This window comes from Cricetulus griseus, chromosome X, assembly GCF_003668045.3.
Source record: "Cricetulus griseus strain 17A/GY chromosome X, alternate assembly CriGri-PICRH-1.0, whole genome shotgun sequence".
Lineage (NCBI taxonomy): Eukaryota > Metazoa > Chordata > Mammalia > Rodentia > Cricetidae > Cricetulus > Cricetulus griseus.
The window spans coordinates 58,588,738-58,614,357 of NC_048604.1; the positions used below are offsets into that span (position 1 = coordinate 58,588,738).

Genomic DNA, 25,620 nt, shown 5'->3' on the forward strand with positions numbered 1-25,620 from the left:
TTTAATCTTCCCTACTTGGCTCAGACCTTGAGAGAAATATTTGAGTTTACGTGTGAACAAAAGTATGTCTTATGATTTACAGAGTTCATTTAACAATTCTGGCACAGAAGTTGGTCCCCACTGCATCCAAAGCTCCAGCATTCAATTTGCTTTTCAAGCCTTTAAGTCCTCCACCTGAAAGCCTATTAAGCTTACATGTGCTTTAATTATAACCAAGAAAATATCTTGAGTTATAAACCTCTTAGAAAAACATAAACAGAAAATAATTATGGGTACTAACACAACTAACTAGTGTCTAAAATATTTGAGCTTATATAATGCAGAATAGTGGATAGTCATTAAAGGAGTACTATACATGAAGTTATTGATCATTTCTCACCATTAAGATTTATCCTTGGAGGAGATAGCTCTCTGTCAGTTTCTAATTTTATTTTGTATTTTGATTTAGTTGAGCATGATAACATGAATACATTATCTTATATATCTGGGTTCAAAGGACTGAAATGGGCACATCCGATTCTTTCTGGAAATTCGAGGAGGCAATCTATTTCCTTGCCTTCTCCATCTTCTGGAAGCTTCTTATTCCTTCGTTCAATGCACTTCTTCATATCCAAAAACTAACAATCATACCTGCCTCAACTTTGCCACAATTTCCACTTCCCTTCCTCTTTTCTTTTTGTCTCGTGTAAGGAACCTTTCTGATTACATTGGGTCTACCAAGATAGTGGTGGAAGTAGGTAGAAAATTCTCTCTGGAAATCTCTGATATTTCCAATGTCATATGCCTATTGAGAGCAACGAATACTGAAATACCCCATACTCTCAATTCCTTTCACTTTTTTTATTCATAAAATTATTTTCATTGACATAAATTGTGTTATAGTTGAGTTGTTTGATTTCTATCACTATAACAAACACCATGGCCAACTGCAACTTGGAGAGGAAATGATTTATTTCGTCTATGCCTCCAGGTAATCATCTATCACTGAGGAAAGGCAGGGTAGGATCTCAGGGCAGGATCCTGGAGGCCGGAACTGAAGCTTGCACTGCAAGGCTTTCTCAGCTTGCCTTTTTATACCTCCCAGGACCACCTTCCCTGGGATGGCATCATCCACACTGAGTTGGTGCCAACACACCAATTATTAATCAACAAAATGCAACACAGACTTCTCTAGGCCAATCTGATTGAGGCATTGTCTCAATTTAGGTTCTGTCTTCCCAGATGACTCTAGCTTGTGTCAAGTTGACATAAAACTGGCAATCAAAATATATATGCATACTGTCTACAATGTGATATTGAGAAACATATAACTGTGAAATAGTTAATTGTATATGACTAACATATTCACTATACATAACCTAATTGTCAGTTTTTTGGTAAGGATATTTAAATTCTACTCTCATAGTAAATTTCAAAAGCACCATGCACTTTTATTAACTGTAGCCATCAAATTATAAATAGATCCCTTATATTTATTCCTACTATCTAAACTTTCTAGTAAATACATTCCTAATAACATTTTCCCTTTTGAAAGATTCATCTCAATCTCTCATGGAAGGCCTCAGCCTCCCTGGGGAGTGGATGAGGGTCAGTGGGGGAAATGGGAGGATAAGAGAGAACTGGAATTGATATGCAAAATAAGATTGTTTCTAATTTAAATGAAGTTTATTAATAAAATAAATAATAGATTCATCTCTAATGTTAAATAACTTGAGGAATAATTAGAGAACACATCATATTTTAATGTTCACTGTGTAAAAAATCAGTTTTTGAAATTTTAAGTTTTACTATAAAATACTGGCAAATAAAAAAGCAAAATGTGCTAACTAATCCTAAAGCATATGCATTTCAGTGACTTTCCATACACTTAGAATAGCCATTCTGATGACAAGGAGCTTCACCTTGGATTTTTAACTTTCACTACCAACTTTCCCTACCAGCTAAAATAAACTTAGGCCACTAACCATGGATGATGAGGCCATGGATGCTAGAAGAGAATGTACTACTGCTACTTCCTTAAACAAGTAAAATTCTTAATTGCATTCTAAATATTTACCACTTGATTCACAGATAAGCATAACTCCCATCCATCCTCAAGAAGCTTCTTTTTACTGCAGGAGACAAATCATTACAGAAATACGTTACTGGTCAAATTTGAGAGAACAACTGACAGTGGGGTTTCCAGGCCCAGCTGATATAACACTAGAGCTAAGGCTCAGGAAATATGAAAGAGGGGGCACGAAGATGGTAATGAGGTACAGAAGATCAGGAGTATGTTGTGAGATGTCTTCTATATATGACAGAGAAGTTGCATTCAATGAGCTGTCAACAATATGGAGGCCTAAAGAGGACCCCAAAAATTACAATACTAATTGACATGCCAACTTGGATAGAGGAATTCTCACAAAGCTACACTCCTAGATAAATAGGCAATTGATGGATTCTAAGAGAGGGAGAACCAACCTTCTCTAATGGTTAATCCCTAATAAGTTAGCCAATCTCAAAAATTCATCCCTAAACATATATAGGCAAAACTAAAGAGACACTGTTATATTCATAAATGTATATGTATACATGTATGCAACATTAAAAATTAGAGAATAAGACGTCATACATTTTAGTAATAAGGGGAGATAGGAGTTGGAAAAAAGAAGAGAGAATGTTGTAACTATACTACTAATATTTTAAAGTCTCAAAAAATAAATAAAATGCATCCAAGTTACTGATTATAATAGAATATCAAATTGGAAAAATGTTAAAATACTTTAAAATTACAAAGTATTATATTAGAAATATATGTACTAAAAATGAGTATGTCTGGTTACAGTATAATTTGACATGGTACTTGGTCTAGTCATATATGTGGAAATATGTGATTTTATTTTTAGTTTATACATTGTAGTAGTAATTTCATTACTGTAGTCTTTAAAAATTTTAAAGTTTTCAATTAGGGAAATATTTTACATTAATTTAAAGACTTTGGGCTTGCTGAGGTTCTAACCTATTCTTATATTTATTTTAAATGCTTAAATAATAGTCAAAGGCTTTACAAGCAACTAGATAATAGCATTGTAAAACTCTAATTTGTCTTTGACATCTGTTATATATTTATCTTAAAGTATAGCATTCTTCCATACATATTAATTTTTAATTTATTTCTGATTTATAATCCACATCTACCTAAACTGCCCTAAAACTAATTTGAATAATGAATATTTCCCATGTAAATTGCCATTGTAAATATGATGGCATCATTTTGTATCATAACTTACTTGGTGTTTCTATGATGGAAAATACCTCACCTAATAAGAAAGATAAATGTCCTGTACTTTTGAAACTCTATCATTTATTACTTACACAGAAAATAAACATTGAAAATCACAAGAGATATGCTGATCAAAATATAGATTTTAAAACAGTTTAAATAACTAGATTAAGAGAAGCATGATATGTTTAATATTTTCTAAATTACAACTTTAAGGAAAACCATAATTCTTGCCCCAGGTACACTTAAGCCCTTTATCACTTTTCTTTGCAACACTCTCACCATAAATGCTCATCAATTTTGCTGTCTAGAACCCTGTTTCAATCAAAATAAGATCAACAGTACCACACTAGAATATCAATGATATCTCCAACTGACTGGGAAATCTGTCAAGAAAGAAAAAGGTACTTTTAGGTGTTAAATTTCCATTCTCAAGGTTAAAGGAAATGCAACAACTAATGTTCTCTGTTCAATTTAATAGGGATGATATTTACTGAATTACTAATATTTGCTATCGATATTTATTATAGATATAGAGGAATTCATAAACTTTATAAATACACCATATATATGTGTACATAATATTTGCTCATCAAAATAACCTAGTAGAATGCAAGATAAACCACAAATCTCTAATCATTGTTCAATGGCTTTCTGACCTAGCTCAATTTAATTTCCACTGGTAAATATAAATTTTCCCCTGCACTTAGTTTTGTTTTGTGAGATTCATTGAGAACCAAGTTTAGAACTCAGAATGTTAAAATATTTCTTCCTGTAACTACTAATACTTCCCTTTTCCTCCCCAAACCATGCAGAATAAATAAAATAGTAACTCTGAGATTTCTAATGCATTATCAAAATGAAATTATAAGTGGCTTCTAGCTGTTGAACATTTTTATAGTGACGGGACAAATTGTGTAAAGATGTGTTATATCACAGGATCTATTGATATGTTTTTATATTATAGAATGTTCAGTCAACTTAGTTAACATATGTGTTTATCTCAATACACTTTTGTGTTAAGAATGCCCTTAATTGATAGGGCATTGAACTGTCTTCTAAATATGTTTATATATCTATAAATTAATGTAACTCAGAGACAACCAGATAAACTTCTGTTTACAATGAATGACAGTGAATACAGATTCTTGGCCTCTCAGGATGCCAAGAATAAATGATGATTGAGAGCTGAGCACTAAATAGGACATTTATAATCACCTCTTCTATGGATCAGGAAATATAGTAGAAAAAAGATACAGAATTAAAACCCAACAAATATGGAGAAAGTTTGTAAAAATGCATTCCTCTGGCCACGCCATCACCACTCTATTCACAAGCTCATAGAAACTGTTGTTACCTGCACTAAACTGGCATAAAATTGTCTCTGTAGACTTTGAACTATGTGCTAACCAATTAACTACTGATAGATTCTGAGAAAGGGGGAGTCATTGTCTTGAGTTGCGTGACCACTGCTGAGACAACTGGGCTCCAACAGACAGTTGAAAACCTGTTGTCACATAGGTGACCTTTATTTAACTCAGTGGTGACAAAACAAAATAAAAACATATGAATGTAGAAAATAGGATTCATAGGAAAGAGAGAGAATTGGCAGTGGTGGGAGGGAGATGATAAAGGTGCAAATATATATATATATATATATATATATATATATATATATATATGTCAGATTACATACATAAATATACACATATATATTGAACTGTAAAAAACTTATTTAAAGATGAGAAAAACATTATCTAAATATGGATGCAGTAAGAAGGGGGTACTGTGATAACTCCTTCAAATCTTTCATGCTTAAGCAAAATTTGAATTTTATAATCACTCAAGCTGCTGCTAAGAGAAAACTATTGCTTTTGAAAACAGAAAGGTCTTAGAGTCATTTCTCCAAACAACATGGTTATACTTTTTAGAATATTCTCTAAGCTATCCAATACAGTTTTTGAAACAAGTCCCCAAAACATATAAAATGTAACATGGCAATAGCTGTAAGCATTTGAAGAAGGCTTACCAGCTGTACCCTATCAATGTAGAAATGAAGCACAGCTATAGGGAACAGCACAGTGATGAGTCTCTGCACACATCTGGTAGAAACAAAATAAGTAACAAAATAAAATTATTTCGCCGTGGTCTTCATGGTTCAGTTCACTGGCTATGGTATCAGTAGTATTTTGGCAAACAAATACATTATCTTGTGTTTTTATTCTAACATGTGGGAAATCCCATCTGTAACATCTTCAAATCATCCATTCTGAAAAATCATGCCAAATAATATATCAAAACAAATGCTCTATTAGGAGGAAGAGGAAGAGATTCCTTTTTCAGAAGTAAACAATAACCATTTTTTAAATGGTTACTTAAATAAATCATTAAGTTTCATAACTTAATAAATTACTTCATAGGTAAAAATTTTCATTGAATAAGTGCAAGGACCTGAGTTCAAAGCCTCAGAACGCACATAAAAACCTAAGTTAACAGCACAAAAAATACCTAAGTCAGTAGCACAAGTCCTGTAATCTCACCACTCTTTCTGAGAGATGGGGGCCAGCCATAGAATCATTAGAAGCTTGTAGCCTAGAGTACAGAGTAACTAACAAGAGACCTTGTTTCAAAGTGGAAGGCAAAGACCAACACATCTATTCACACACACAAATGTATGAGCACACGTGCTGCACACACACACACACACAGAGAGAGAGAGAGAGAAGAGAGAGAGAGAGAGAGAGAGAGAGAGAGAGAGAGAGAGAGAGAGAGAGTGTTAGACATGCCATTAAGACTCAGGAAAGGGCACAGTAAGATTAAAGCCATCAACTTGACATTTGACAAAATTTTGGACATATTTCTTCCACATTCTAAAAATTCTGGATATTCCTGTTCGATTTTGAGAACCACACTTCAAAGAGCTTCTAAGTATCTGTCATAAACTATGGTATGAACATGTGATCATCATTTCTTATGAAAGCCACCACCCTTATCATGACTACCCCAAATATTTAAGCATCATGTATGAATTGTAGGCTCCTGTCAAAAGCAAAGCTGAAGGAATCATGTAAGTTTGCCTTGTGTTATGAATACCTAGGGTTCTTAAAGCAAATGAATAGTTCAGCTCTTCCCTTTTGATAGTAGCCTCTATACACATATCTGCTCTTGGATTTTTATTTACATGAAAGTAATTCCAGATTCAGTAAAAAATACATTTCTGCTTTTGAAAATTGGAAAGTTATTGGAAAATAATGGCACTATCAAATATTTTGATTTTTTTCTCTGAATTTAAAGCTGTCTTAGAAAAGCCTAAAGTGGAAGCGCTCATGTTCTTTCTTACAAATAGAAATAACAAAATACTTTTTACAGGACTTTTTTTTTTGAGACAGTGTTCCTTTGGAGCTTGTCCTGGAGCTCACTTACACTCACCCAGCCTTGTTATAAGGTGTTTTGCTTAGTCTTACAGCACCTTGTTATGTCATGTTGAGTGGATATCCCTGGGAGGTCTGCTCTTTTCTGAAGACAAACAAAGCAGGAGTGGATCTGAGATGGTGGGGGACTGGAATGAGTGGGGGGAGGGTAAACTGTGGTTGAGATGTTTTGAAAAATAAATAAAATTAAAAGATTTATAGAAAAGAGAAAACCAATAGGCAATATATTCCTGAGTTCAGTTCTGCTGTTTTTGTATTTTTGATGAAGAGATGTCCCTTTTTTAATTCTTAGAATATTCATTTTCAGCAGCTGAGAGCTATTCTTTTTTAACATAAGCAATTCATACATAAGTATGATTCTCTTCATCTTATAATATTCAAGAGCTAGACCAGAATCAATATTTGCCTATTTATTGTAGTCCCACAATGGCCACTACAGTCCTTTTAATGTTATTATATGTGTGAAAATATAATCTTCGCATAAAATAGATCGAAATATAATAACATGTTACTTAAAGTACAACAGTGAAGGAGCTGGAGGGATGACTCAGCCAGTAATAGCACTGCTGCTCTTCCAGAATAGATGAATTCAGTTCCCCAAATCCAACTAATGCAGGCTCAAGAAGTTTATACCCTCTTCTGATCTCTGCAGGTACTCACTAACACAACATACACACACATCTACAAGATAAAGTCTTTTAAAAACTATAATAATGAACAGGAAAGTTTATAGGAAGGGGATACTGTATTGGCTATCTACCATATAAATTTGTTGTAAGAATTGCTTCAAAATAAAAATTTATAATGAAGTCCCTACAGTTTACTATCATCTCAAATTTCATTATACTAATTTCCTACTTGTATAACTACAATCTTGTAAATTAGATGGGAATCTATCTTACATGACTAATAACTGTAATACAGGCAAACTGGGACACACTACAGATGCAAAAAATAAATAAATAAAAACAAGTGTGTGCCTATCCCAAAATGCTTCTTGAGTTTCATCATGTCATATACTGCTCAAAGTTAAATATGAGTCCTCAGACAAACTTATGTAATTGGGGGTCTTAATAGTTTTCTAGTCAATTATGGTTTTTCTGAACAATTACCAAACATTTCTATCAATAAGGCATCAAGATACTATTTAAAAACATTATCATTGGGATGGGAAATAGTATTTACTAAGTACTAAGCATTGTGTACTTCTTTATATATGCTTGAAATTCTTTGCAAATAAAACAGTAAAGAGTGTACCACTTAGATTGATAATGTGTGTATAAGCGACCCCCCTCCATTGAAACTACGTTCATCTCAGTAGGGAACCATACTTATTTTCATGTTTCAATTTTGTATCTTTACTATTCATTGTCCATTCATCAATTGCATGGGTTTCACTCTACACGTTCTGTTTTAGGGCCAATGAATGTAAACATATACCAAAATATCATCATCAAGTAGAGAATGTGTTCTATACTAATCACAATATCTATTTTATGCTAAAGTCAAAGAGAAATTTTTAAAAGTCAGACTCAAGATTATGCCAGTATTCTACTCTCCTGATACAGTATTTTTTCTACCATAATTACTTTTACATAATTAATGTGTATAAATAAATTTATAAAGAACAAGGTTTTGTATATATTTGTGGATGGTAATAGCTCTATAATGATATTTCTATGTTGATTCCTCCTAGAATTTGTGCATAAAATCTCTTTTCAAGATTTAGTAATGGCTTCAGAAACAATTATCATTTTTCTAAGAGATTCTGAGCCTGTGTTATTTTCACATGGATGATAGAGAAAACTTATCCAATGAGTATGAACCAGAGCATTGAAAGGGTAAATGTCAAAAGTAAATTAGACCTCTGATGACATGAGCTCCAAGGAAAATCAAATACAATACTTCTTTTATGAATTTGTAATTGCATACCAGAAAGCAAAGAATAAGATAAACATTTTTTTTTCTGTTGGTTTTTCCCTTTCACAGAAACTCCTTATATGCTTTTAGATGGTCACATTTTGCTGACATTTACAAACATTTCATGTTGATCTTACATGGGTCACATCAATCATCTATACAGTTTCAATGGCACTTTGTTAAATAAACTGTCATGAAAGATTTATAGAGAATTTGATAAAAGTAAAGAAGATGTAGTTTAGCTTTTAAAGATGCATTACCCTTTTTCTGAAGTGTAATATCACTTCTAAAACACCATTAAGCTTTTCTGGCCATGACTGAAGTAAGAAAAAATCTTTTATTCTTCATGCTTTTATTTGCATCTCATTTTTATCCAAATATTAGAGTGGAGCTCAGAAGGAGAATCACTTCAAAGTTCAATTGTTTTGCATTGAATGGTTTCATATTGATCTCCTTTAAAAATAATTACAACAAAATGTTACTGCATTCAGAATTCAATCTCAAAATACTAAGTACTTCTCATTATTTAATGTATTTATGCCAACAGGTACTTCACCCAAGATTTAGTCCTTGTACTCTGAACTGGTGTGTGTGATTTAAAACAATGGCAGAAACTTTTCCTCACACATTAGTTACACTCTATCAAACTAGATTTATTCTTCAAAGAAAACATATTTGATTATAGTACACACCAAATAGCATCTTTAGAAATGTAAAGATGGAGAGTAGGGATACAAAACGGTAACACTTTAATTTCTCTTTTATAAAATTTGTTAAATCAGTATTCCACCTTTATTTTTATTATATTTTAGTCTCTGCCCCTGTCTGTCTCTGACTCTGACTCTGTATGTGTGTGAGGGGGTGTCTGACTGTCTGTCTGTCTGTCTGTCTGTCTGTCTGTCTGTTTCTCTCTCTCTCTCTCTCTCTCTCTCTCTCTCTCTCTCTCTCTCTCTCTCTCTGTGTGTGTGTGTGTGTGTGTGTGTGTGTGTGTGTGTGTGTGTGTGTGTGTGTGTGCATTTTCATATATGTAGAGGTCAGAGGGAAAATTACAGTAGTTCTTTCTCTCCTTCACCATGTTGAGTTCTGGGGATTCAACTCTGACTGCCAATCTTGACATCAAGCACCATGTAACCATTGAATTATCTCACTGGCCCTTTTGATACTAGAATGTATTTTATTTAGGCCTCTGTCTTTAGGAAAATAAAAATTATTACTATCATGTTTTAGTCAAGAAGTAACAGGCTAAAATATTTGGCTTTGGGATGGTTTTAAATTTAAGTAATAAACTATTAGCTTGCTATGAAAGAAAAAAAGTTGCTCAGAAATTTATTAGTAAAGAAAATTGGATATCCAAAATAACTCTTCATGAGCAGTTTGGTTGTAGAAACATATTTTGATAATCTCCAGATATGTCTATATAAATTAAACAGTAAGTAAAATAAGTAAAAGGACTTATAAATGATTTTATAAAGAAATGTAAAAGAATTTGAGTAAAAAATAATTTAATGATAGAAATAGTACACTCTACAAAAACTGAACAAAAATGAACAATCAGAGCTGTTTACACTACAATTTTCAATTATTGGCACATTAACAGTTAGATTTAGTGGAGGATACTGATTTGTTTTGCTAAATAATATCTCAGTAAAGCTAAATAATATCCAAGAAATTAAAGATGACAATGAAACAGGTAATAGATTTACTTATCTTCTATCCTTACAAGCTAAGTTTAATTAAGTTATAAGGAAAGTGCATTTCATCCTCCTTAATTTGTCATACAAACTTAGATGTTAGAGAAATAGAATTGAAGTTCTATGAATTCAACAATGCAAGCAATTAAATCCAATGAAATTGTTCCAGGTACATAATGAAGTCTCAAATTTTTTTTTAAAACTAATAGGATTCTGAAAATAAAGCATTTGAAATAAGATTGCTTTCAAACATATCCAGCTTCAGAGTTATCTTTGAGCCTTTATACAGCTTCTATAAACATCTCTGTCACACTACAACTCAAGCTTCATGTGGAAGTTCTTAATGTGTAAAGAATACATTGCAAAAAAAAAACGTGTAAAGAATACATTGCAAAAAAAAGTAAGCAAAAGATGATCATTTTTATATCAGGAGTGAAAACCAAATGGTTTTTATGGAGGACTATACAACTTGAAATTGGTCATTATTAAAAAACATCCTTCTTGTTGATTTTAATTTTAAGTAGCTTAATCTTGTAGGCTATTATTAGTGTATCTTAACATACTTAAAACTTCATCTTTAAGAAATCTTTATAAATGGCTCTATTTATACTATGTCTGATCCTTTCTTTTAGAAATTAAACAGCTTATTATGAGTCCTATTTATATGAATGGAGTATTCACTGCAACCAAAATGCTATATTGTTTCATAACCATATCGTCACCAGCAAAAATCTTAATATGACCCACTATTATATTCCCCTAATGGACAAGGCTACAACTTTTTAGCTTACATCAAGAAGATGCTTCATTTAAGACAAGTGTCTTCTGTTGCTCTATTTCTTTAGTCCATTATCTCCATTAGTTACATTCTGTCAGGCCCTGACACCAAGGATGCAGCTTTATTGCCAGATTGTGTGTTAGCCTTTTTACATTTCTAAGAGGGTCTTAATCCAGTCTTGCTTAAAAACCAAAATTCCTATCATGAATGTGGAATTTAGGAATCACTTTTGACTTAAAGCTCTTATGAACATTTACTCTGTAAAGTGAAGATTTCTTTTGTAAACAGCAACACAAAAATTTCCTGAAGATAAAGAAATTGAAACATTCATTTTTATATTTAGATGTCAAAAAGGCAAAACTAACAAAGGTAGTCCATGAGTAAAATTTGTCCTAATGCACCTTGTCAATCCCATTTCTCAGAATGGTCGAGAGTTGACTAAAATATAATCATTAAATGAAGTACTATATTTAAACTATGTCATTTTGTTATTTCACACTCCATAGATGCATTTGTAAATAGTATTGTTGAGCCCATTGTTTCTCCCTAAGCCGATAGTGGCTCACTCTATTCATTGCTCTTATACTGTAAACCTCCTCACCTCGGCCATCTTGTTCCCTACTGTTATAATCTCCTCTCCCCTCCCCCTTACCAGCCCCCCACCCCCAGTTTTTAAATCTTATTTTATTTTATTTTCCTTTGTTATATGTTTTATTGTTATCTCCTAGAAGCCCATTATTTTCTAATGAGAAACAGTAAGGGAGTGGATCTCAGTGGGAGGAGAGGTGGGGAGGATAATTGTGTGAGAAAACAATTTATTTTCAATAAAAGGAAAAAAATAAACAAGAAAACACAGCCCATTTTTGAAAACAAACCAATATTGGAAAAAATCAATAAATAAATGACAAACTAAAAACTAGGGAAACAAACTTACTGTGTTGAGGTCAAACAACTTGGTAAAATCCAAGTCTATCAAAAGCAACGTAGTAGTCCAATTGCTCACACACCAACCAACAACTTTTGTACAGTAGAAGGACAAAGCCCAGCGCCCAAGCATCATATACTTCCTGCTAGATCTCATCTCAAAGGGTTCCGTGCTGGCCCCAATGGCACAGCCTGCTGGTAACAAAGTATTCAAACATATGTGATAGTAGACATTCCACATCAACTCCCATTCATAGACCCTTGCCACTTTAACAATAGTTATAATAAAAGCAATAATAATACTTACAAAAAACTGACAATGTTGTTCTAGTTTCATTTCTATTGTGGTAATAAAAATATTCTGTCAATAAGCAATATAATCCATATATAGCCAATCATTTCTAAGAAGTCAAAGCAGGAACTCAAGCAGCTATGCTACATCCACAGCCAAGAACAGAAATACCCCATACTGACTTCTTGATTTCTGTTTATACTTGGCTAACCTTAGTTTGGTATTTTTATGAGAGACCCAAATATGTGAACCACTAGGTCTCTGATACTTGTGCTTTTGTTTGGGCTCTTTTCCTTCTGTTGGCTTGCCTTGTTGAACTTCAGTATGATTTTCTTTTTTGTTTTATTTTATTTTATTTTGTTTTGCTTTGTTGTTGTCTCCTAGAAGTCTGTTCTAATATAATGAGAGGCAGAAAGGAAGTGGATCCAGAGGCGAAGAGTGGTGGGGAAGAACGTAGAGGAATAGATGAATGGGAAACTGTGTATATTGTATAGAAGACTCCATCTTCTGACCCCCTATGGAAGGTCTCACCCTCCCTGGGGAGCAGAAATAATATGTGATAGGTAGATGTGGGGGTGGTAGGGGAGGAGGGGAGAGGGAACTGGGATTGACATGTAAAACAATCTTGTTTCTAATTCAAATAAAAAATAAATATAAAAAGAATCAATCTTAAATAAAAGCAAAAAATAAATAAATATTCATCTCACAACCCAGTAAATATTTGCTCTACACTGATGGGGACGTTTTTTTCTTTTGGTTTCGGACACAGGGTTTTGGACACAGGGTGGCTTTAGAGCTCTCCTGGAACTAGCTCTTGTAGATCAGGCTGGTCTCAAACTCACAGATATCCACCTGCCTCTGCCTCCCGGGTGCTGGGATTAAAGGCGTGTGCCACCACTGCCGGGCCTGATGGGGAGTTCTTCCAAAAAGGATCACATTAAAATATTTGTAGCTAGCAGAAAAGAACATCAAATTATTTGTTGATGGGTTGAGTCTAAGAAACTAAATTTTGAATAATGGTTTGGTGTAGGGGAACCTGTAACCATGCCTGCTTAGGGTTGGCTACAGGAGTGCCTGACCAGGCATGGTCATGGTGATGTAGAGATTCAGTTGGCTGGGTTTCACTTTCAGTTTTGGCATCCTTTTGGCTTGCGTATAGACTGCTGCTATGCCGGCTGGCTAGGTGGCTTTTCCCTATTAAATACCCTTATATTTCTACTTGGCTCCGTATTGGTAATTTCCCCCTATAGTTTGGAGTGGAACACACTTCAGAAAACTTGCTGACCCTTTCTCTGTTTATATTGAGTCATCTCACGTGTGAAATAGGGATAATAATATTGATGGCATCAATATGACAACTACAAGTCTGAAATAACTAATGTGAGGTATTTTATATTGGCAGTTGGTAATCACAGATCAATAAATGGAATTTATATGTTTTATATCTTAGCTTTTGAATGCTTAACATAATGACTCACCTTCTCTCCTTTATATCTAATCTATATTGTCTAGATAATTCTATATAATGTGACATATAGTAACAATTCTCAAAAATAAACAAGGACGCATCTCCAAATGGAAGAAATTTCACACATAGTTGGAAAAATGGCTCTGCAATTAAGAGCACTGTCTACTTTTACAGATGACCTGGGATTCAGTTCCCAGAATCCATATGGTGGCTTACAAAAGTTGCAACTCCAGTCCCAGGGAATTTGATGCCCTCTTCTGACCTCCATGGTACCAGGCACACAGATGATACATAGATATGTATTCAGACAAAACACTCAAATACACAAAATAAAATAAATGAATCTAAGTGTTTAATGTTTTAACTTCATAAATAAATTTAAATTCAAATAAATTCATAAATGAGATACTTTACAATAATAAATCCACAGGCTGAAGCCAAGGCCAACCTGCGTTATACAAAATTTCATTATAGTGCCCACAAGATGACTGAGCAAGTAAAGGCCCTTTGCCACCAAGCCTGACAATCAGAGTAGAATCCCCAGGATTCACATGATGGAAGGACAGAACTAACTCACACAAGTTGTCCTATGATCTCCATGCACATGTGAAAAATAAATGTAATTATTTTTTAAAAGTAACAAAATTAATTCTATAAATGAGACATGGCATTTTAATTCTCTAATATATAGTATAGTATTGTATTTAACACAGACATTAATACTAAAGTGTTTAAGATCAAAAACGTTTGCTGTGAACATCTGGGACACCCAAGTGTTCTTTTAAGCTTAAGGTGAACAGCATTCCTTTACTATCTGGTATTTCTGAACCTTCCTATTTTTATGAATGCATATTACAGGCTGTAGAAAAATTCCATTACAGGATTAAGCAATGGTAGTAACCCTCTTTTGTCAGAAAGGATTACTGTCACTCTATGCTAGGGGAAATTGAGAACTCTAAGCTCACTTGATGCTATTAATTTAGTATTTTACTCTGCAATATATTTTTTAAGTGTCGGGACAAATTGGAAGATGTAAAAACACAAGATTTTTTTTTTGCTTATAAACAAATCAAAATTTTAAAACCTGCTCTTTTATGCTTTCTGAGTGTTTCAAGCTTCTGATACACTTCAGCTGAGTTAGGGGGATCTGTAGACTTTCTGAAGACATGTTTATATGACAACCAGAGGTCCATAATAATAAACATATATTATTATTATTTAAATGAATTTTCCATGAAACTTAAAACTTCCTAGTTATTACAATATTGGCCATCCAGAAAGAACCAATAGTTCTTATTTTTTCACTGAGGCCATAAAGAACTCATACTAAATATGAAAAGGTCATCATGAACACTTCTTCACCACAATGTTATACTACAGGTTTTAACACAAATAGGCTAATCAAAACTATATTTACAAATCTAAAATATTGATTTTACAGAAGGGTAAAACAAGCAAATAGATGAATATTATAAAATGAAAATAATCATTCCTATTTATGTTACAAATTACCCAACTACTGTTGTCTTGGATAATGTAATATACTCATTCAGAACCATAAATTTCAAGAGAATAAGTAAATAACTGCTTGTGTTCTACCCCATCAGAGACCAATCCAGATCTCTGAAAACCAGCATCCCTCCAACTGCCCTTCCTCTCTCATTACCATATCCTGGCTGACATTTCTGGTTGGAGACTTAAACCTACCTCATCAGAGGCCAGGACCGCTCCCTTAAAACCAAGTAAGCCATCCAACCAAACCTCCACCCCTGCCCTACTTGTGCCCACCTAACTTAATCTCAAGTGGCCTTCCTCTCCATGTCACCTTGTCCTGGTCCATACCTCTGGTGGAAGCCTTCTACTCCACCAGAGGCCAGGCCAGGATGCTGAACCCCAGAAGCCAGACCATCTTCCTGAACCCCAGAGACCACGCCAACTCCCTGAAAATCAGGCAAAAGCCACCTACACCACTGGAAGCAAACCACAATCCTGTGTCCTAGAGGGTGCCTGGCCATATCAGAGAACATATGCATAGCTAGAACCCCAGGCTCAAACTTGGGAAACAACCGTCCTGATGAATGAGAGGCCATACAGACATCAGACATCTAGCCACCAACACAGGTGGAGACTCTCTGTTCAACCACAGGCCACAGCAGCCAGAAGACCAGAGCAGAAAGAGAAACAAAAGAAATAAACACCCATCCAACAAAGACAATTCCAGAAATGGGCATCTAGACCTACAATAACTACAAATCCAGATGCCTAAATGTAAGTGTAAGAAGACAAACAACAACAACATCTATGGCAATATGATGACCAGGGCCCAGTCACCCCACTACAGCAAGCACTGAATAGTCTAACACAGCTGAAGGATGAGAAAACAACCTTAGAACCAACTTTATGTTGATGATAGAGGTCCTTAAAGTGGAAATAAATAAATCCCTTAAAGAAAACTTGGAAAATCAGGTGAAAGACCTGCTTGCAAATTGCATCATCACCTCTGCCACCCACTGGATTCCTTTCCCCCAAGACCCACTCCACTGCCTGACCCCCATCACCTCACCATCTTCCCTGTGGCCAGCCCTTCTCTAAACTACAGCAGACTCTATAGGCAACAGTACAGAACACACCAGTCAGAAAAACAGGAGGATATGCTGGATCTAGTCCCCCAAACACCTACAAACCTCAGCTGAGATACCCTACTGGAACTCTAGACCTACCAATCACCAGAACATTTAGCCATTCATGCCAAATAACAATAAAGGAAAACAGATAATAATGGAAAAAAACATCCATCCAACAAAGACAAACATAATAGTCAATAGCCAGACCTAAAATCCTCCTAGATTCAGATGTGTAAATGCCAGTGTAAGAATACATTGAATAACAGAAAGAGAAATGTGGTACCACCAGAACCCAATGATCTTCTTACAGCAAGACCTGAATATTCCAACAAAGCTGAATCACAAGAAAATTATCTAAAATAACTTTAAGGTGAAGGCCGAGCATTGGTGGCACACACCTTTAATCCCAGCACTCAGGAGGCAAAGGCAAGCAGATCTCTGTGAGTTCGAGGCCAGCCTGGTCTCCAGAGCAAGTGCCAGGATAGGTTCCAAAGCTACACAGAGAAACCCTGTCTCAAAAAATCAAAAAAAAAAAGATGATAGAGGCCCTAAAAGAGGAAATGAAAAAAAATCCCTTAATGAAATCAGGAAAAAGGCAAACAAAAAATTGGAAGAAATCAATAAAACCCTTGAAGAAAGCCACGTAAAGGCAAACAGGTGAAAGAAACAGTTCAAGACTTGAAAGTTGAAATAGAAGCAATAAAGAAAACACAAACAAAATCTGAAGAAATTCTAGAAATGGAAAATCTGGGTAAATGAACAGGAAATACAGATGCAAGTATCACCAAGAGATGAAAGAGACAATCTCAGACATTGAAGGCCTGATAGAGGAAATAGACAAATGGAAATGTTAAATCCAAAAGATTCCTGACACAAAACATCCAGGAAATCTGGGACACAATGAAACCACCAAACCTAAGAATAATAGGAATAGAAGAAGGAGAAGATTCCCAGCTCAAAGGCACAGAAAATATATCCAATAAAATCATAGAAGAAAACTCCCCAAACTTTAAGAAGGATATGTAGTTGAAGGTACAAGAAGCTTACAGAAGACCAAATAGACTGGACCAAAAGAAAAGAAGCAAGTAACATAGAAAGGCAAACCTATCAGATTTACACCCAATATTAATGGAGCCACTAAAACTCAGAAGGTACTGGAAAAACATTTTGCATACACTAAAAGACTCTGGATGCCAGCCCAGACTACTATACCCAGAAAAACTTTCAATCACCATAGTTGGAGAAAACAAAACATTTCATAACAAAATAAGATATAAACAATACCTATCCACAAAGCCAGCCCTACAGAAAGTACAAGAGTGAAAATTCCAACCCAAGGAAGTTAGCTGCACCCATAAAACACAGGCAATGGATTATCTCACCACAGCAAAATCCAAGGAAGGAAACACACACACACACACACACACACACACACACACACACACACACACACACAACCCCCTCACACCAAACTCCTAAAATAACAGGAATTTTCAATCATTGGTCATTAATATCTCTAAATAACAATGGATTTGGTTGACCAATAAAAAGACATAGACTAACAGAATGATTACAATAACAGGATCCATACTTCTGCTGCATACAAGAAACACACCTCAACTTCAAAGACAGACATTACCTCAGAGTAAAGGGTTGGGAAAAGATTTTTCAATCAAATGGACCTAATACTCAAGCTAGTGTAGATACCCTAATAGCTATCAATATAGACTTTAACTAAAATTAATCAAAGGAGATGGAGAAGGACATTACATATTCATCACAGCCAAAATCCATCAGGATGAAGTCTCAATTCTAAACATTTATGCTCCAAATATAAGGGAACCCACATTTGTAAAAGAAACATTACTAAAGCTTAAATCACATATCAACCCCCACACACTAATAGTGAGAGACTTCAACACCCCACTCTCACCAATGGACAGGACTGCCAGACAGAAACTTAACAGAGAAATAAGGGAACTAACAAACATTATGATTCAAATGGACCTAACAGATATTTACAGAACATTTCACCAAAACACAAAATAATATACCTTCTTCTCAGCACCTCATGGAATTTTCTCTAAAATTGACCTCTTACTCGATAACAAAGAAGATCTCAAAAGAAAACCATAATGGAATGATCCCTGATATCTTATCATATCACCGTGGGTTGAAGTTAGAGTTCAACAACAACACAAACTACAGAAAACCTACAAACTTATAGAAACTGAACAACTCTCAAATGAATTACCAATGGGTCAATGATGAAATAAAGAAAGAAATTAAAGACTTCCTAGAATTCAGTGAAAATGAATGCACAACATACCAAGACTTAAGAGACACAATGACAGAGGTGCAAAGAGGAAAATTTCCTGCACTAAGTGCCTTCCTAAAGGTTGCAGAGATCTCAAACTAGTGACTTAACAGCACACGTGAAATCTCTAGAACAAAAGGAAGCAAGCACACACAAGAAGAATCCATGGCAGGAAATAATCAAACTGAGGGCTGAAATCAATAAAATAGAAACAAAGCACTATCAAAGAATTAGGGAAACAAAAACTTGATTCTTTAAGAAAGCCAACAAGATAGATAAACCCTTATCCAAACTAACTAAAAGGCAGAGAGTTAATATCCAAATTAAAAAAAAAACAATCAGAAACAAAAAGGGAGACCTAACAAGAGACACTGGAGAAATCCAGGGAATCATTAGGTAATACTTTAAAAGCCCCTACTCCACAAAATTGAAAAACTAAAGGATATGGACAGATTTCTTGATAAATGTCCTGACAAAAATTAAATCAAGACCAAATAAACAATATAAATAGATCTATAACCCCCAAGGAAATAGAAGCAGTAACTAAAAGTTTCCCAACCAAAAAGAGAAAAAGCCCAGGGCCAAATGGTTTCAGCACAGAGTTCTGTAAGACCATCAAAGAAGAGTTAATACCAGTACTCTTCAAACTATTCCATGAAACAGAAACGGTAGGAGCATTGCCAAATTTATTTTATAAGGCCACAGTGACCCTGATATCCAATCAACACAAATACTCAACAAAACAAAAAAGAATTACAGACAAATCTCTCTCATGAACATAGATGCAAAAATACTCAATAAAGCACTAGCAAACTGAATTCAAGAAGACATCAAAATGAACATCCATCACAATCGTGTAAGCTTCACACCAGAGATGCAGGGATGGTTCAACATATGAAAATTGCTCAATGTAATCCACCATATAAAGAAACTGAAAGAAAATAAACACATGATCATCTCATTAGATGCTGAAAAAACATGACAGAATCCAACGCCACTTCATGATAAAAGTCTTGGAGAGATCAGGGATACAAAGGACATTCCTAAACATAAAAAAAGCAATACACAGCAAGGCAACAGCCAACATCAAAGTAAATGGAGGGACACTTGTTGTGGAATATTACTTTAACTATGTAAAGTTATGTTAATGTTTTATGCTATATTTGTTTAACTTGGCAAACATGTGTTGCATTTGTTTATGGTTCACTTGTTTAATTATGTAAAGATGTGTTGCTCTTTTAACTTTAGTGCCTAAGGCACCAGATTGGTCTAATAAAAAAGCTGACTGGCAAATAGCTAGGCAGATAGTACACATGAGCGACCACAAAAACTGTACCAGAAAACTGCTACAGCTGATAAACACCTTTATCAAAGAGGCTGGGTACAAGATTAACTGAAAAAGAAAAAATCAGTTGCCTTCCTACACACAAAGGACAATAGGGCTGAGAAAGAACTCAGAGAATCAAGACCCTTTACAATATCCTCAAATAATACAAAATATCTTGGTAAAACTCTAACCTAGCAAGTGACAGATATGTATAGCAAGAACTTCAAGTCTTAAAGAAAGAAATTGGAGCAGATATCAGAGGATGGAAATATCCCCTATGCTCAAGCATTAGTAGGATTACCATAATATAAATGGCCATTTTACCAAAAGCAATCTACAGTTTCAATGCAATCCCCTTTAAAATTCCAAATATGGGGGATTTTAAATTCTTTACAGACCTTGAAAGAAAAATACTCAACTTCATATGGAAAAACAAAAACCCCAGGGTAGGTGAAACAATCTGCACAATGAAAGAACTTCCCAAAGTATCACCATCCCTGATTTCAGCTCTTGTTGAAGAGAAGGAGGAAGGATTGTAGGAGCGAGAGGGGTCAAGGGCAACATAACAAAACCCACAGAATCAACTAGGCCTGGCTCATACCTGCTGACAAAGACTAAACTGACAACCAGGGAGCCTGCATGGCACTTACCTAGGTCTTCTGCATATATGTGACAGTTGTATAGCTTGGTCTTCTTGTGGGATTCCTGACAGTATGAGTAAGCACTGTCTTTGAGTCATTTGCTGGCTTTTGGGATCCTATCCCTCATACTGGGTTACCTTGCCTATCATTAATAGATAGGGAGGGACCACGGCTAAACACTGAACTGAACCAGATCCAGCTGCAGAGAAGGAGGAGTGATGAGCAAAGAGGTCAAGACAAGGCTGGTTAAACCCACAGAAACAGCTAACTTAAACAACGGGGAGCTCTTGGTCCCCAGACTGATAGCTGGGAAACCAGCATAGGACTGACACAGACCCCATGAACGTGGGTGTCAATAAGGAGACCTCAGAAATCTATGTGGTCTCTTGTAGCAGATAAGTACTTATCCCTAGCATAGGATTGGACTTTGGGAGCCCATTCCACATAAAGGGATACTCCCTCAGCCTACACACACAGGGGTGGGCCTAGGCAATTTCCCAAAGGATATGACAGACTCTGAAGAACACCTATGGAAGGCCTCACACTCCCTGGGGAGCAGAAATGGTATGGAATAGGTAGGGTGTTAGCTGGGGGCGGGGAGGAGAGAAGAGGAGGAAGAGGGAACTGGGATTGACATGTAAAACAATCTTGTTTCTAATTCAAATTAAAAATGGACAAAAAATATAGATGGTGAGGTGCTTAGTCTTACTGAAACTTGAAAAGACATGTTTGTTGATATCCTTGGAAGGCCTGGCATTTTTTGAATAGAAATAGAGGAGTGAATAGGGTTATCCATAAGGAAGGTGGGGGTTATAGACTGGGAATAGCAGAGGGAAGGGAAACTCTGGTCTGAATATAAAAATAAATAAAACAATTATATAAGTAAATACAAAACTGCTTATATTATGCTTTTTATATCATTAATGTATTAATTTATTATTGTTACTATGCTTTGTTCCTGTATTATAACAGAACAGCTAAATCACTATATACATGGCACTCAGACTAATAATTTTATTTCTATCACTACACTGCTTACAATAATCATTGTAATAGCAATCTTTATTTGATCATTCATGTTCTCAGTTCAATACACATCCTCAAAAGTTTATACAATATTTATTTTAAATTTTTGAGTATTTAGTGGTAATTACATCTATTTGATCACTACTTTCGGTTTGAGGCATTTGCTTCATTTTCCTATTTGCTTTTTTTCAACTTGCAAATGATAAAGCATCACGGGTTTGCTGGCTGTCTAGATCCAGGTTCAATTAGGAAACTATTTTGAGGGAATATGTGTAAGATAGAGCAGGATATTGGCCACTGTCTGGGTTCTCTGTCTGCATATGATCATGAATTTAAAACACACACACAAGCATGTGAATGCACAGACTCAAGCATGTTTGCATATACACATACATATGTTTGCATGCTACACCAACCTGACTGGCAATACATGTCCACTGGTGCAGAAGTGGAATGAGTATCATGTTCTCACCAATCTTTATGCTTCTGGTTGATTCAAAGCCTACTCCATAAGTTGAAGAATGCGAAAATTATGGTAAGCATAATGATGGAGTTTTGGAAACATTATTCTTTCTCTGAAGCAAATGTTACAGGCAAACTGACAAATAAACATACCATTTCTTCTTATTCTGCAAACAAGCATCTAGAAATGGGGCAAGCACATACATCTGCTTATATTTACCAACACTATCCAAGCTTGGTACATATTATTCACAACATAAATTTTTCTAACAAGTGTTCTTTTGAAACTCACTTTGACCACTAAATCATTTTTAAAAAAAAATCTTTCTAGAGACTGGGGAGATGGCTCATCAGATAAGAGTGCATAGTGCTCTTACAGAGATTCTGAGTTTAGTTCCCAGCATCCTTTTCCAGGGATGATGTACTTTGCTGGTTATCCAATCCAGAATTTTTCAACCTTGAAACCATAAATACACAAACAACAAAAACGGAGTCCATGGCTTATATTTATGACATAGACAAATATTCATGTATTTATGCAACAAAAATAACCAAAAAAAGAGTTACTCAACTTGAGAGTGGGAGCATATGTGGGATTCGAGGGAGGGTAGCTAGCAGGGGATGGAGGGTGGAAATGGAGTAAAGAAAGGGACATAATTTTATTCAATTGAAAACGTTTGAAAAAACAAAATGAAAACAAAAATATCCTGATAGGAGCTAGAGAAATGGCTCATCAGGTAAGAGTGCTCTCATTGTGCAAGTGCTACAACCTTACTTCCCATCTATAGCATTTATGTAAAAATAAGGGTATGGCCAAGCATATGCCTATAACCTCAGAGCTGTAGGAGCTCAAGATAAGAGGATCGCATGGTTCGCTGGCCGACAGTCTAGTTCCAGGTTCAGAAAGGAAACTGTCTTGAGGGAATATGTGGAAAATTATAGAGCAGGACATTGGCCATCCCCCGGCTTCTCTGTCTCCATATGATCATGAATTTAGAACATACACACTCTCACACTTGAACTCAGGCATGCTTGCACACACACAGGCACATGTTTGCAAGCTTTCTGATTATAAAACAAAGCTTGGAATAACACTAAACACAGGCAAGCCAACATTCAAAGTGAGTGTGCTACTAAGTAGAAAAATCAGTACATCAGAGATGAAGCAGAAGAGACAACACAAATGGAGTCCATAAAAGCTCTGAAAGTTGTTAGTGCTAGCCTTGTTCATATGTAAAGTCACCAAAAGCAACAGATAAAATTAGGACTAATTCCAACAACTGCAATGTATAAAATGCACATAGGGGATAAAAAGGATAGTTCTAATCACATCATTTAATTTTGTAGCTATGATGATTGCTAGTTTTTATCACAGCTGTAAGTAATTGAACCTCAATGGGAACTAAACAAAGAATAGGCTTTGAAAATATATTTTCAGCTCATTCCAGACAACAACAACAAAAAAGATAAATAGAAACTTGAATCTGAAGGTTTTGTTTCTTGTGGATGTATTTTCCTTATTTCCAAGTGTATCCTATATACAATTCCTTTCAGATCTGTGGGATCTTCTAAAACATCTCTTTATGGGAAGGATGACATAGCCTTTAGAGCCACCAAACAATGAGCTACATTTACCTTGTAAGATTTTCCTTCAATTTCTATTGTCATTCACACAATCATATTATTGGCATAAGTATAAATCTTACAGCTATAGGATCCTCCATTGTCTTTATTCTCTAAAGGCACATTGCCTAATTTGTGTTCTCCATGATAGTGCAAAGTAACTTTAATGGTTGCTATGTCAATGGTAGAAATAGAATTATTGTGAAAGGAATACTATACAACAAACCATGTTATTTTCTAGTAAAAGCAGCTGTAGCAAACAAAGAATAAGTACGTATTCAAGATGCTAAAAATTTCCTTCTTCTGAAGAGTCTTCCAAAAATTTTCCAAAAATAGAAATTTTCATAATACAAGTAGATTTATCAAATGAAGTTGATACCAAAATTGTTAATTATAATTTTAGTTAATTTATAAACTAATTATTTGAATCAAATAAAATTTCACCACCTTAACCTTGCTTTAGAAAAATAACATTCAGAATTGGGATTGGAATTTAAGGATTCAAAGAGGTAAAAATAATCCTTCTAATTACTCCTCACTCAAAAACAAACAAAAAAATCTTTTATTTCTTTTCCTTTATATTCGTTCTAGTATAACCCAATTCTATACAATTTTCAGGCATACTTTGTGCCTTCTCATCACTTCTCTTTTTTATTTGTGGCATTTTCCTTATCTGTAAAACCCTTAGCCCTTATCTAAGCCTAGTCAAATACATCATTCTTCAAGAAGCCACTCAAATGTTAAGATAATATTACCAACAAAAATCATCTTGGTATTTTCATTTTTAAGGGACTCTAGTTCCTAAGGCTGCTTTAAAAACACAATGAGATGGTATAACTTAAAACTCACACTAAATTAGGAAGCAGTGTACAATTGTGAACTATTGTTGTAAGCACTTGAAAAGACTTGTTGGGTACATGAATGAAAGCATTTGCTTATAACCATGAAATATTTTCTTTATCTGAAAGCTTCATAACAAGTGTCATGAAGTTTGCCTTCATAGTTTACCATTATGCTAAAAATATGAGTACAAGTGTATATTGTAAAGTACTATGTGCTTTTGTGAATAATAAGTAGAAATAAAAAGAACAGTCTAGAACAGAAAGATGTTTTATGCTTTATAAGTACATGAAAATTAGTCTTATACTATCAGTTTCTAAAGCTCCTACATAATATGTAATTATTTACATTTTTCTTTGTGTTTGATTTATTATATAAAAAGTCATTTAAAACCAGTTAAAAGCAGCATTCAGTATACTAATCTTTGAAATTTCTGAACATGATCTCTGAATAAAGGATAAGTAGAATATGATCAAAATCATTAAAATGTGAGAGAATTTATATGCACAAAACCTTTATTAATTCATGTCTTAATGAAGCAAATAACTCTAAACGTTTACAGTTTCTTCTGTTCTTTCAATCTTACAAAAATGTAAATGAGGCATGTTATTATTATTATTAACTTCTGACATTAAGCAATACACTTTAGGCGCGTGTGAATATGATTAAGGGTTACACAGAGGGTAAATTTTCTGAAACACAATTATAGCATAAAAATAAGCTGCTAGGAAATGTGACAGGTTCTGTTTTTTGTTCATGTAAATGTGTTCTGTTACAAAAAGAAAAATGCTTAGGCACAAATACATGTACAGTACTTGTGATTTTATTAGACAAGGCATAAACTCCATGGAATATTTTAAGGGAGGCCTCTGTAAGGATGCTAATTTATAATTCTGTAAGGAAAAGAAAGTGTGCATGTCTGTGTCTGTCACAAAAAAATTTATTAACAGTCTGCCTACTCATTTATGCATCACAAGACAATAAAGTCATC

General features: G+C 34.6%; 1 protein-coding gene across 1 annotated transcript in view; it reads right to left on the reverse strand.

Annotated features, from left to right (window-relative positions):
* Dach2 (dachshund family transcription factor 2) overlaps positions 1 to 25,620 on the reverse strand; it is a 483,871-nt gene that overhangs the window by 283,514 nt on the left and 174,737 nt on the right. The gene's annotated exons all lie outside the window — the stretch shown is intronic.